The following is a 14,189-nucleotide window of genomic DNA, read 5'->3' as shown; positions in this document are numbered from 1 at the left end:
GGAGCCACAAAAAGGAGACCCAAAAGGAGAGGACTGCAACATTGGCCCCTGACAGCAGAGCCTCAGTTGCTTCTTGAGCACGCTGGGGAAGCGGAGGGATGCGGGACACCGCGTGCCTGCTCGGCAGCTCTGGGGACAGAGGCAGCCCTGCGCTTTGGCTGCCTAACAGCTCTGCCCCTGGGAGCCTAGAAGCTCAGCCGAGGCGCCCGGCGCTGCTGAAGGGGACCCTGATCTCTTAAAACTCGCGATGATCAGGAATAGCCTGATCAAGAATAGCCACAGTTTAAAATGTGTATGTGAAGTCTCTGATGAAGGCTGCAGCCAACAAACTACATTAAGGAGTCCCTGCTGTTGATGTCAGCATAAAAACAAGCGAAAATGCAGATTCTTATTTCAACTCCGGAGGGCTGCTGGCCTGACCAACTGGGTTGTCTCTAAATGACTTAATTCTTTCACAGAATCTCCACAACACTTCCCCCCTCTTTCCTCCAGGGATCTATATAAAGCTTTCTGCATTTCTTCTTCTGATGGATGCTCATTTCTAAAAATACTTTTACAAAGAACTACCTTTGGTAGCAATTAAGCATGTGACACAATGTAGCGCCAGAATCCATTTAAGAAAACATAAATCACAAGGTATGCATCAAGTCCCTGATACCAACCTGCCTCCACAGCTACGTAACAGGCCCTTAAAATTTCTCCCTGACATTAAACCAGTATTGTCAACCCCCTGCTCGATTCTGCCGATTAACTCAGCTGAAGATGTGTGAATGTACAAGCAATCCAAAAATACTTGCTCTCTAATTCTCTCATTATGTTTGTGCTCCGGTTTCCTGTCTCTGCCTGTCTGCTGTGTCTATCCACATCCATAATTGTGAATCACACCGGCCAATTTCTATCATGTTTGACAGAAGATACTAAGCTCCTACCTACCACCTTAGGAAATCCACAGATGGGTAGAGGAGAGAGAAGATATTAATGCCTCTATGAAGGGAAATACAAGGAGAAGAGCTCAGCCGTTATTCCTTCTGTTTGGCAGCATCCTGGTGGTCTAATCAGTCGATGTGGAGCTCACACGCAGCCATAGCATATGCTCTTTCTGGCCCAATTAACCGTCTAAGCAAAGACAGGTAGAGGATAAAACAGGCGCTGGTTAACCTACAGTGGGAAGTCACTGCAGAGGGGACGTAGACAGTTGCTGAGAAAATGCTACGTGGAACTCAAGTCAGGAGAACCCAAAGGTCCAAGGAGTAACTGGAGATGATTTGGTGAAGAATCAGAAAAAACACGGGGAAGAGAGCTGGGGATGCAGGGAAGAACCAAGTGCTGCGGGTCTGAAGGATCACAGGAGCGAGCGTGAATCTTTCATAGGTTCACCAAGAACCAAGGGGATGAGAAAACTAGTGGTACCTGGTACCAGAAGAGGGGAATACAGGGGCTGGAGAGCTCGGGGTAGACTGTGGGTAGTGTGGTGGAAAAGGTCAGGAGCTGTGAGTAGAGAGCCGACACTGGATACCACCCCACACTGACAAATAATACCAATTATTTTAATTTACAAAATAGTTTAATTGGCAAAACCTTTTCCAACAGTGAGCTGAACTCAAACCAAGAGGAAGACCTGACTTCAGGCATTTCAAAGAACAGATTTGCTCTGACAGGTATAGGGACATTTCAGATTGCGAGAGAAGGCACTTTCACGACTTTACCAGATCGTCCTCACTCAGGCCAGAAAAGAATAGCTTTTCTCATCTTAATTTGCTGTTTTTATTGTTAACTGAAGCCAGTTCTAAACATTCAGAACCTGGGGGGGAAAAAGAGGGGGGGATCTAATTCCGTTTTAAGGCCAACGTTTAGATTAGTTTTTAATGGAGCTGAACTATTTTGTCCATTTTGGTTACTTGCTACACTGGCCAATATGCAGAAATACAGAGCTGCATTAGTAACTGGACTTTTGCTGTATTCGACAGAAAAATATTCCCAATGGAAAACATGCTAAAACAGCAGAGACAGACTAGAGATGAAGCTGGCCTCATGTATTTTACAACCCGTAATACACTGGATTTTAAGGCAGAAAACCCAAGTAATTTAGGATTAGATCCCTTGTTAGCTGCATAATGCATGTGCTTTCACGCTGATACGTCCCAGGTGAACTGTATGGTTTTCCATCTACAATTTCCCAGCATGAACTACGGAGTCTCTAAGCTACTAATTACACCGACAAACACGGTCTCACCAGCGTGCTGTCTGGCTGCTCACACCTCCACGCCCCTGTGTAGATTTGACTGCAACAAATCTTTGGGGTCTGGAACAACTCTGCTGTTTGAGCACACAGCATCTAACACAACAGTGATCTAATCCAGACTTGGACACCTAGTTACTAATATTATGGTAGCTACAGCAATGAATCATGCAGCATTAGCAAGAATCACAGCAAAAGCTGTTGCACACAGTAGCTAGTTCCCAGGCATGCCGCCATTAACCCTAGACTTGAGCCTGTTGTGCCTAATTCTGTTTTCAATACACTCATAAAACAGAAACATAATTCTTCAGTATTCTTACAATTTTTAGCAGCAAAACTGATGCAAAAATAATTGCATAAGAAAGCAAAATATTTTTTTGCACACAAGAAGTCATAACTAAAATAAGGACACCAGGTATCCTTATTATTAAGAGTATGCTACAGAGAAATCTTACAGACATAGGTAGGGGTAACATTATGAATTAATTTTAAGAAAGGACTACTGATCAAAGTGCCTTGCAATCTACCCCAGATATCCCACACAGACATGGCAAAAGGCAGAACAACAGGCAAACTTACAATTTTATTACAAAAATGTCCTGAAGCCTTCTGATTTAGAATTCGAGGGCGATTTGGAAAACAATGAAGAGAACAAGCTGTGTCTGTAATGTCAGGATCTCCCTTTTCACGTGAAGATCTCACTTGTACGTGAATCCCACGGCATATTATATACCTCTCCCTGCATAATTATTCCAGCTGCCCAATGTGTCATGGCCAGAGGCTGGACTGAATTATAACTTCCTGCTTCAGAAGGGACCGAAGTCTCAGAAGGATTAAAAATGAGGGAAAAAAATGACTCATCTTAAGGATGACAACCTGAATATTTTTTTGTCACGATTATAAAGAGTTTTCTTTCATCAGTTATGCTGGAAAGAACATTATGATTCAAACATCTGTTCTTCTCATAAGCTTTGCTCCTCAGTACAAATGAAGCTGTGCCTCTCAAACTCCTCTCACGGAGAACGCTCACAGCACTCCCATTGCTCCCACTATCTCTTTCAAAAGCGCGTTTACTAACATAACTGCTTAAATACATGTAACTCAGGCTTAACTCTGAGCATCAGGTTTCCCAGCACTGAAGGTAACGGGGTTGGTAACGCTTAGGCATTTGGTGGCTCGCACCACAAAGCCATTTACAGTTATCAAGCGGGAATGGGACCATTTTCTCCTCGAGTGCTTCGCAGGCAGCACCGACTTCCAGCCCCTGCTCAGCGCTGACAGGCGAGAGCACACCCCCGTGCGCTGTCCCCCGGCCCTGACGCCAGCCAGAACCAGATGCTTCACGGGAAAGTTCAGAAGAACTTGGCAGTAGGATCTATAGGTGGTTTTGGACAGCAGCAGGGTTTGCTGGGCAGACAAACAGGGGACATCTGGTCGGTGGGACCACCGGAGGAGGCAAGGGATGCAAGGCCCTTTGCGCAGGTCACCGGCCCGGCCGCACCCTGAGGGATGGCATAATCTGACCAACGCAGAGTTGCCCGCCAGTTCCCGTGAATGGGAATGCTGGCACATGCACCGCACGGCAAGGACCTTTCAAAGCTGAAACTATAATTTTTAGAAGTGTGGGCAATTCCTTTTTCATATAGCCATAATCCTTAGCAAGATGATATGGTTTTTAAAAGGATGTCCATGGCAAAAATTCAGCTGCCTTTAGGAGAGCTGAGCTCCTACTCCATGGTGTCAAGTTTTCTTTCCCTCCACGTGATTCAAGGGACAAAACTCACAGTCGTGACAATTCAACGTTAGCACACTGGACTGGTTCTTGACCTACAGGAAGTAGTACGTTGACCTGCTGTTGGAGATGCAAAAGAAAATATACTTTTCAACTGCAGTAAGTCTTCACAAAACCAAAAATCAGCTCATCAACTCACCTTCACCTTGCTCAATTTTGCCCCTCTATAAAGTCACTTAAGTGCTGCACAGGAGTGGAAAAGCTCAGTATTGGGGTTGGCTGTTGATCCTGAAAAAGCATCGAGCATGAGCTGCAACACACAGAAGGGTCCAGTTTCCCTTACTTACCAACCTCTTCCTCAAAATTAAGCTCCTTTGCTCATCACTACACAGGGGAAAGGAAGGATGACATTTCCCTCTTCCTCGCCCCTCTCTCTGGCCCACCTCTTGCATCCAAGAAGGTGGGGAGACGCTTACCAAAAAGCTGCAGCAAGTCATATAACCTCTGCCTGTACAATCTTGCTGCTTAGCTGTAAACAAGTTTTAAGCATCTACTAGTGACTCAGCCTGCTAGGTAGGATTATTCCTAATACTACCACCATCATCATCATTTACTAGTGACAGAGGACATTCTCCTTCCTTTCCATTGCTTAACAACCACACCTAAATCCTTTCAAAACATAGCAAATGCTACCTTTGATAGTTGATAAATACAAGTAACACAGCTTTCTGCCTTTACGGCTTATGTTCAAAACAGGTGTTTTCAAACGAAAGAAGGTGCGGATAACGGCTATTAAGATAACCAGAAGAAAGGAGGAAAGAGGTTGATTATAAAATCAATGATAGCCCTCCTTTCAGAAGAGGAAAGAGGTAGATTGATGATAAGGGATAAACACAAAGGAGAAAAAAATCAAAGGCTAGTTTGGTACAAGAACCCTATGGCCATTGATTAGTTTTAGTTGGAAGCTAAAAGTTTCTTGCAAGTGAGATTGAAGAACAGCCTACTGCTTGGCAGAAGACTATTTTTAAGAGGGAGGTTGATGAAGGAGGACTGGATGCGACACTGGCTGTGACAGCAGGCCAGTGCCTCCGGCCTGACAGCAAGAGCCTCCTTCAGCCCTGTGTCGGAACCAGGGGGGGATGCCTCCTTGCAACCCTCCCAACGCCAAACAGGAGACACTCAAGCCGGCTGCATGGGAACAGAGAAGACAACGCCAATAACACCACTAAGCTATACCTTGCACTCTGCCCACTTCTAATCTTTCCCTAGTGCTACAAAGATCATTGAGAAAAAAAACAAAGTAAGCAAAATGAAAAATGAGAACAACACCTCTCGAGTTTTTGACTCTCCAGAAATCAAGACAACATTTCACCTGTAGATACTGCAAGAAATCCTTCTAGGGGGTATCAATTCACATCCCTTTTCCTAAAATCTGTTCTAATCATTGCTCTCTGACATCTTTCTGTACACTGTTAACTTCCAGCCAGCGGTGAGGGAAATTTCTAAGCCTGAAATACAAGCTACAGTGTATTTAAAGCGCAGTCATTTAAAGCGTGCTTAGCTCTCTACAGAGTTCATACAGATGCGCCTGCATCTGAAGAGGTTACAACCTAATCGAGCGAAGTATCGATACACAAATGTTCTCCCCGAGCACGCCGCGGGTTCACCTTGGCCTCACGCTGTCCTGCTCAGGACGGCTGCTGCCAAGCACCTTCCCCACCTGCGTGCCTCTCCTCCTGAGCATCACTAGATTCACAGGAGAAAAAGAAGTGCAAGTAATGCTTATACTTAAAAGGCTACTCAAAATTCTTAGGAATCTCAACGTGACAGAGGCTTTGGAGGGTGTTAGGAACAGCCCCGCGCCAGGCCCAGGCAGAGCCCAGGTGAGCACCCTGGCTTGGTGCCTCCCTGCTGCGGCGTGCCTTCGCAGAACCAGCTCGCGCGCAGACAGCGCGGTGAAAAGCTCGCGTCAGGAGGAGAGGCCGAGTTTGTTCACAGCGCGCAGGGAATCGTGGGGCCCGGGGACCAGCGTGAAGAGCCACTGCAGCAGCCCCAGAAGCAAACCCACGCCATCAGGGAGTGCTGTAACGCTTCCAAAGCTGAGCCCGCAGCTCCAAACGCTGCACACGGGCTGCACTCAGAGGGGTGTCAGCTTTATCAGCCATCCCTGGAGCCCTCTGTGCCACCCTGCTGGTTCTGCTACTCCTGCTCCCCGTCCCAACAGCCCGGCCTTGGGGGATGCTCCTACACGGGAGGCAACGCGACCGTCTCCTCTTCCTGAGCACCTACCGCCTTTGTCACAGCGTCCCCCTGCCACCCACCTGCAGCACCTTATTTCCACGCTAGTTTTCACTGTCACTTTCAGTCACTACAGAGACAAAGGGACACAGGACAGACAGCAGCGCTCACAAGATATTACACCCTGTTTGTATCTCCTAACCACTGATGCAGTGACCCTGTACAGAAAATGCGAGTTCTGACGTACAACTGTTTCCCTCTCTTTTCATTTCAGACTTGCCCACTTCTTAAACTGTCGGTGGCATCCCAGCAGCACCAAGAGGCAATGGGACACTCCACAGATATACTCTTTATTTCAAGAGCAATAATTCAGGCCCGTCAGTTAAAGATGGGACCTGCACAGACAATTTAAGCTTTGCACAGTAGATGTCGCAGAATTTATTTTATCACCAGTGGAATATTATCAATGGAGAAATGGTGAACGCAATAAAACTGCCCATTATTTTAAGTCTTACAGGCTAATTTAATCCTTCATTTAGTACTTGCGCGCCGCTGCAAGGGTATTCTGGGGCCATGGGAAAATTCCTGAAGCGTGCAGGATCGCTGTAAGCAGCCTCACGCTGCCCTCCGCCCTCGCAGACGCTGGCAGGGAGCCAGCCTGCAGGCACGCCGGGTTGCTGTACGTGCTGGCTGCCCCCGGGGAGCCTGACGCGAGCGAATGCTGGGCTGGGAGGGCTCCTGCCCTGCAGCAGTTCACCATCCGGAAGGCTCCTTCCCAAACTGCTGGGCTGCTTGTGCCACGCTTTCCAAGAGGAGTAGCAGCGCTGAAATTTAGTGCCACAACAAAAGACACCCTAAACGTGTCATACGCGATTACAGATTTTTCATTCTGTAGCTTGCCTTCTTTTAAAGCTGTGCTTGACCTTTCCATTTTTTCATCATTAAATATCTTGGCATCCTCAGAAGCATGGCACAGAATTTGGGGGGGAAATAGGGAAGACTCATTTTGCTCACAAAAGAGCAGAAGAAATATGAAAGATTTAAAATCCTACAGTCTGTTCTCTGTAAACCAAATCCGTGCCACGCTTTTCAGATGTCAAAAAATGATAGCTTGTGAAATTTCAGTAAAATAAGGTCCAGAATGGACTGGCCATTGACTAACGAATATCCCCAAATAATCACTCATTATTAATTGCTTTTTTCCACCCACTTAAGTATAATCTCACAGAAGGAACATGTCCTAAACCGGCATAACCCAGCACCTTTTTAATAACAACAACACAGAGGAGGTAATTTTTATGAGCTGAATAAAAGTTCTGTTTGTGTGTGTGTGTGTTCATGCTACTTCTCAAAGGATGCAGAGCTTGAGCGTTCTCTAGCGTGCTGAGCTGAGAGGAGATCCTGGGAAGGGGACCACCGTCCCAGTATGCCTTACATGTCACCCTCCATGAGCTTCTACAGGCGTCTCCTGAGTTCACCGAAACCCTCGTTTAGGTTGTGTTGTAAGGCCAGAGCGAACACAACACTTCACCCCAAAAGAATGGCAGTATTTCACCCTGCCCTGCCCAAGTGAAGTTACAACAGCAGAAACTTGGGCACTTTGCCACCCTACTCACTCTGCCCTCCTGCATTTCTTTCTTATGCTTCATATGAAGTCTTTCAATCGAAATCCATTCCCATTTCCCAAAGTTCACTATTCTCTCTTAGCATTTCAAGCTCGTGCTTGCGAGAACAGAAACTATGTTCACTTGTAAATCAAACTGAAATGAATACATGTGTGTAAGAAAATACCGGCAAAAGAAGTATCTGCTCATCCACATGACTGAGGCAGCACAGGTTCTCTCCAGCACTTGTTTTCAGCCTTCTGAGACCGGGGTCTCTTGAAAGTTTTCCCTTTCTCAAAGAGGAGAAAAAGTGCATTTCTTTGATCTAACCCAATCATTTTCAATTCTGGAGATGAGGCAGTTATTATGCTCGCCCTTACTCTGCCAAACTGTTCCCACCTGTTCTGTGGTACGACTCACTGCAGCGGCAGGGCACGACAAACCAGAGCAGCGTGCAGCAACACCATCACCTCTCTCAGATGCTCTGCCTTTGTATCAACACCATCTTACGCCCTTTTCCACCCAGAGCTATAAGCAGGTTCTTGCTAAGCCAAAAGCAAGAAAGCAGCTGCTTTGACAATGGGTATAGTAGCTCCCATCAGACACAGGAGGCTTTTAAAATAAAAAACATGGAGAATTACAAAAGCAGCAACTAACCCCAGAAAAATAAAGTGTTCCAGAAGCTAGAGGAGTTTTCTTCTTGCTCTTTTCTCAAGCCTCCCTGGTCTGTTGAAGCAGCCTCCTTGTGAAACTATACTAACAAGTAAAAAGGTCATACCTGTTTAAGCAGATGATAGGATGCTGCGTCTGGTTGTTAAACCAGGGAAACTCTCTGTTCCTATAAAGAAATAGAAATACACACTCTATTTAGTCTCTATTCAGTGAACTCAGCATAAACTCAATAAGGTCTATAAGATGCTGCATATTTGTACACTTATGCCTGAGCCTTTTTCTCTCAGGTTTATTTCCCAAGGCTCACTTGAGACACATTAACTCAGATCCCCTGTTATGTCCAGCCTGCTTTGGGACCACCAAGGAGCTGCTTAATCCCTAGGCCTGCCCTAAGAAAAGCTGGGGAGGGCTCCAAAAAGCCACCCATCAGGGAAAGCAAACGGAGCACAGCACACTCCCAGCCAGACTCCCTCCACCAGGAGATCTGGCGGGGCTGCTATACGCACTGTCTCTGCTGCGGGAGGATCTCAAATAGGAATGAGGAAAATGGTTGCAAAGATGCCCATAAAGTAATGGAAGAAGAGCAAGAGCCCCCTACTGACTTCCCAGCAAGGCACTTCAGAGCAGCTGAAGACACCAACGCAGCGAACTACTCCAATTTCTTCTTAAAACTGTTTTTCTTGCCTCACTTGTACAGCAAAGGGTCTTAAGTTTTCTCCAGTTTATCTGGGATAAATAGCAAAGATTACCACAGACCCCTTTCGTGACCCTCTTTGCTCAGTGAGAAATGCTTGGGCACCAAATGTAGTCAGCCTGCTGAAATAACCTCCTCTGCACGTCCTGCTGCACCCCCTGTCCCCCCCCTTATCTCAAGTCTTTGATCAGAGCCCACTGGGAAAAACATTACAGATGCCAGCAGCAGAGAGGCACCGAAATGGCTGCAATCAGGGAGAAAGGGGTCTCCTTGCTACCTGCGTCTTTGAGTATCCCCCAAGTATTACCAGGACAGCCGGTACTATTGCCTGTATTTAGGGCTGCCCAGTTCCTCGCCTATCAGATGTTTGTAACTTTATTGATTTTAATTGTTCAGAAATTAATTCTCCATATATATCTGACTCAAGCTAATGCTTCGGTTCGGCAGTTGTTTGTTTTAAAGCTTCAGCAAGAATGGGCCAGGCAGTGCCGGGAACTAGATTATTGAGAAATACATGACTAAAACCAAGTTAAAAAGAAGGATAGTGTTAAGGTAATGATAAAAAATAGGATGGAAGTATGCAATTAGAGAGAATCATAACGCATACACACAAAGGGGACTAACCTTAAACTGGAGAGCAGTTCAGGCTTTTCCTGTTTCCAAGCCTGGACTCTCATTCTTCGACACTGAGTTAGTCTCCTTGCCTGCACCACGCCACTGGCATGGGGCTGTGCTAGCTACAGCTTTCCACTAGTTTGCCCAGTTAACATCCAGCAAGAACGGAAAGATTTGCTGCCTTGAAAGGGGAAGGTTTCAGACAGTTCTGACAGCAAATAAATGGAAAGCGACCGCTCCAGCTTACTGCAGAAGCTGTCAGCAGAGCGTACCATTCACTTACACGCAATAATTAGTTACACTAAATGAGCTATGTGGAAATGAGGCTCCAGCCAGCATCAATTCTACCCCCCCGCAGGATGAAGAGGAATGTTAAAATCAGCTAATTAAATTTGCTCTGGCTCAGCAGAAAGATCGATGTTCTCGACAGCTGAGTGTTCAGCACTCAGCGTCCCAACAGCCCTCTGATGTGTCACTGATGCAAAATAATGCCGTGTAGTCAGAACCAGAGGAGGTGGATGCACACCTCTTGGGAGAGGTAAATGCAGAAGACAGAGGCATTCAACAGGGACATTAGCAGAAGGAGGGACACACCTACAACAAATCCCAGATGAACAGATGGAATTTTTAATGAGTTTTAAAAAAATAAAAATTGGCTTAGTACTTTCACATTGTCTACTATACAAGCATTGAGCATGCACTCTAACAGTCTGAACCGAAACCTCAATCACCTCTCTGCTAAAGGTCTACCACAATAAATGTGATTCTAGCCAGCAGCAGAATACCAAAAATACCAGACAATCAAAATACAAGATGCCAGAAGCAGGAAGCAGTTTTGCTGCCCCAGGAATTTGCTGGGGACAGGCTGTAATCAGCACTTCCACCTCTTGCTGACCAGAAGAAAATGAGATGTTTCAAAGATTCTTCCTCTAGAAAACAGGAGAGAGACCCACCCACACAGAGGAGCCAACAGCTCCACATTCAGGGCAGTAATCTAGAAAGCAAAAAGTTAACATTTAAGTGCCTGGTCAAGTACCTGGCACCACAGATATGAATGCGGTTTTCCACTTCCTATGAGCATCTTCCAATAATCGCAGTGCAGAATGTGTTAGGAAGGGTTTCTTTTTGTTTGTTTTCTCCCTAGCCCTCTTGCTTCAGACAGAAACCCCTGAAGAACATGTCCCAATGAGGAATTCATTGAAATCAGTACAGTCTTTAGAAAAGCTTTGTGCTTCGATGAAGGGATGTGCTGGCTCGTTGGTGCTTTGGCGCCGGGACCGCAGGGGACGGCACCTTGGCTGCTCTGAGCATCACCTGTTCCAAGGGACAGGGCACAAAACAGACGAGCTATTTTTCACTCCTAATGGGAAGCTGCCATTCAGAGACCCTTTAATCTTGGATATGAAAATCCTTATCAGATCATGCAGGTTTACCACAATGAATAAACCTCGCTGAAGTCCTGTTCACAAATACAGACTGGTAAGTGCATTTAGCATACATTTACTTTCACTTAAGTACATCGTACAGTTTTTCTGTTGATGCAGACAGCTCTAGGCTGGATGCACCACGACCTAGCATAAAATGGATAAGGATACCTGTATATTCTGGCTCTGCCATTCGCCTGTGGGTAGAGCATGTCACTGACTGCATCCTACTTCCCCTGTTGTATTTATTAGGGATTGCATTTCCTTCTTTTTGTTAAACACTTTGACATCTACTAATAGAAAAAACCCAATGTGTGTACACATACACATGGTCAACACAGGACTAAGCTCTCTTATGCACAAGCTATTTGTAACTATTCTTCACTAATGTGCACCTACTCCTGCTTCCCCTCTTATTAAACTTTCAAAAACAACTGACTTGATAGATTTATACATTTTATTCAATAAAAAAAAAGTATCTGTCTTTTACAGGAGCTCTTTCTCTTTGTTTCATTTTGGGGGGCTTTTTCAAAGACTCCTATCAAACAAAGCACCTGTTCTGTTAGTCCTTACAATTTTCATCACGAATAAGTGCGTACTTTTCCTAAGTTATTCCACTTCTTCCCCTCAGAAAGGAGCTGTGCTGTCGTCCTGAGGGGTCAGCCTGTCCTCCCGAGGCCCTGACTCTGCCTTGCAGAGATCTATTAGCTTCACCAAGCTGCCTGCAGAATTGCACATGTAAGACTATAAACTCTCCAGTCTGGGAGCTTGTCTTTTGCTACATATTCCCCCAGAGCAGCGTGCAAGCAATGATAAAAACCTAAATTGCCACAAATTGCTTTTAAGCATTTAGTGTTTTGCCCAACAATGCATCATACACGTTAGTCTGCAAACATTAAGGCTGCAGATGGATCCAATCCATTAGCACCAAAGCTTTCCACATAGCTTTTCCCTTTTAGAGTATGCTCTCCTCCTCCTTCCTACTTCCCACCCCCCTCAGGTTTTCCCCTCGGCAGCAGAGGCTTAAAATAAGATAACAAACATTTTTCAAAGGGATGCAAAGAAAAATAATCTGGTATCTGGAGGGCAGAATTCACTACACATTTATTATTCAGTTTCCAAAGTGGTAGGGGATGAAGGTCAAACATACCCGAATTTCAGCTGGTGCTGATGTGGATAGTGAATGGCTTCAAAGCACTGCAGCTAAAGGAGGCAATCCAGAGGCCAGGTTGTGCCGGTGTAAATTGCTGACAGTTGGCAGAAGTCAGCAGCTTACCCCGGCCCAGAAATTCAGAAAGGACTGCAGTAGGACGGTGCCTCAACTTGAGAATCAAGCGTCCAGTGCCACCCTGACGGAGAAAAAGCCCTACTGAAATTTTCACCACCAGTTTGAACGGGCTTTAAGCAGCACATAGCTCAGTACTCCTCTCTCTCCCAGAACATGTCCACCTCCGACAGCTGGCTTAGCAGTACTGTTAGGAAGTGTTCCCTTTTGACTCAGCTGATCCAGAAGTTTTAACGCTGTAAAAACAAGCGATGCTGATCTTGCCATCACAAATTTATTTATTCTAAAAGCTATTAAATTGCTTCTGTGTTACAAATGACTGGATTACTCACAACACTCTTTAATTCCCACTTCTTGTCCGGTGACTACAAAAATCTCCTTTTCACAATAATATCCACATCAAATTTTTCAGTAGGTTAAAAGAAATTTTAAAAACCCTACAGGCTGAGAAAAGTCTGTTCATGGGGAAAAGCATCTCGGGGCTGCTACTGCTAGTCTGAGCAGCTCACAGCCGTGAAGGCAGAGGATACAGAGTCAGGCTTGGTTATGACTGTGAGGAGGAGATGGGGAAGATGAAAAGCTCTCTCAGCATCCAAAAATCTTGGGTAACTGGAGCCTGAAATACGCTGCAGACAGGAGACACTGTTCAATCATTTATGGAAATCAAGGATAGCAGTGTCAGCATAGTTGGCTTGGGAGGAAACCGTTTCCTCATCCTCTTGGCACAGAAGTAACTTGGCTACGTTAGTGGCTGCCAGTAAGTAAGGAAGAAAGGCAACAGAGAAGGACAAGGAAAGCAAAGGATAAAATCAATATTTTCACAGCTTGCATACAGCAGCCCAGCTAGGACCCCAAGAGGGTTTAGGTTTCAGGAACCTCAGAGATGGAGACAATTGCTGTATTTGATGAAAATACACGGTGTCTGGGTTTTACAAATGGTGTCTCTAATAGCGTATCTGATTTTATAACTAGCAGGAAAAGAAATTGTTCTGATGACAATTACTGCTGAGGCATTTTGCCGCGTTTACAGCATAGACCTGTCATTAACACTCCATTTCTCTTAACTACAACTTACTTCCTTTGTAGTTGCTCAGTAAAGATAGGTCTGGGGGCTGTTTTCCCGGTCTTGTCAAGATGAATTTTAATGCATACTGCTTGAAAGATGTGCCACCTGCTATTTTATATCTATAATTTATTGTATAATGAGTTCCTATAAATTCTTATGATAGCTTAAGAGACTTGTAAAATGAATTGCTGGCCTATTTTTTTCTCAGTTCATCAGCAAAGCAGAAAGAGCTTGGGTCACTTTGAGTCCAGACGCCCCCTTCGGCCGCAGCACTGGCTGGCTTCCTCCACGGAAGAATCCGGCCTCCAGCAGAAGGGTCATTATAAGACTCTTGCTGCTAACTGAGAGATGCTGGCATAGCAATGTACCACAGTTTTTGCCATTTGCTTTAAGAAGCCTCAGCTATTTCAGACACCCATTAAACCGTTGTATGGACACAAGCTGAGTCTTTGCATGCTGGAGAGGAAAAGCTCACCAGAGACTCCTTTCCGGACAAGCACTGTCTGCTACAGTCATTTAGCGAAACAGAAACCAGCAACCCTGCAAGTTGGTAGCCAAGAGAAAGTATTTAAGATCTGGGACTGAGAAATCTTTCACCTCTCAGGGGCACACTGTCCTCA

General features: G+C 45.4%; 1 protein-coding gene across 9 annotated transcripts in view; it reads right to left on the bottom strand.

The window, feature by feature from the left end:
- MAP2 (microtubule associated protein 2) overlaps window positions 1-14,189 on the bottom strand; it is a 232,972-nt gene that overhangs the window by 92,070 nt on the left and 126,713 nt on the right. For 5 of the 9 annotated variants that reach the window (XM_075153705.1, XM_075153709.1, XM_075153711.1 and 2 more), the window contains one exon: window positions 8,592-8,651. The exons of the other annotated variants lie outside the window; for them this stretch is intronic. The gene's annotated coding sequence lies outside the window, so the exon portion shown is untranslated. The remainder of the gene's footprint in view (window positions 1-8,591; window positions 8,652-14,189) is intronic. 9 annotated transcript variants of the gene reach the window in all.

This window comes from Calonectris borealis, chromosome 6 (assembly GCF_964195595.1).
Source record: "Calonectris borealis chromosome 6, bCalBor7.hap1.2, whole genome shotgun sequence".
In the NCBI taxonomy this organism is placed as follows: domain Eukaryota; kingdom Metazoa; phylum Chordata; class Aves; order Procellariiformes; family Procellariidae; genus Calonectris; species Calonectris borealis.
The sequence above is the reverse complement of the archived record's forward strand: the minus strand, read 5'-3'. Positions and strand labels throughout refer to the sequence as shown.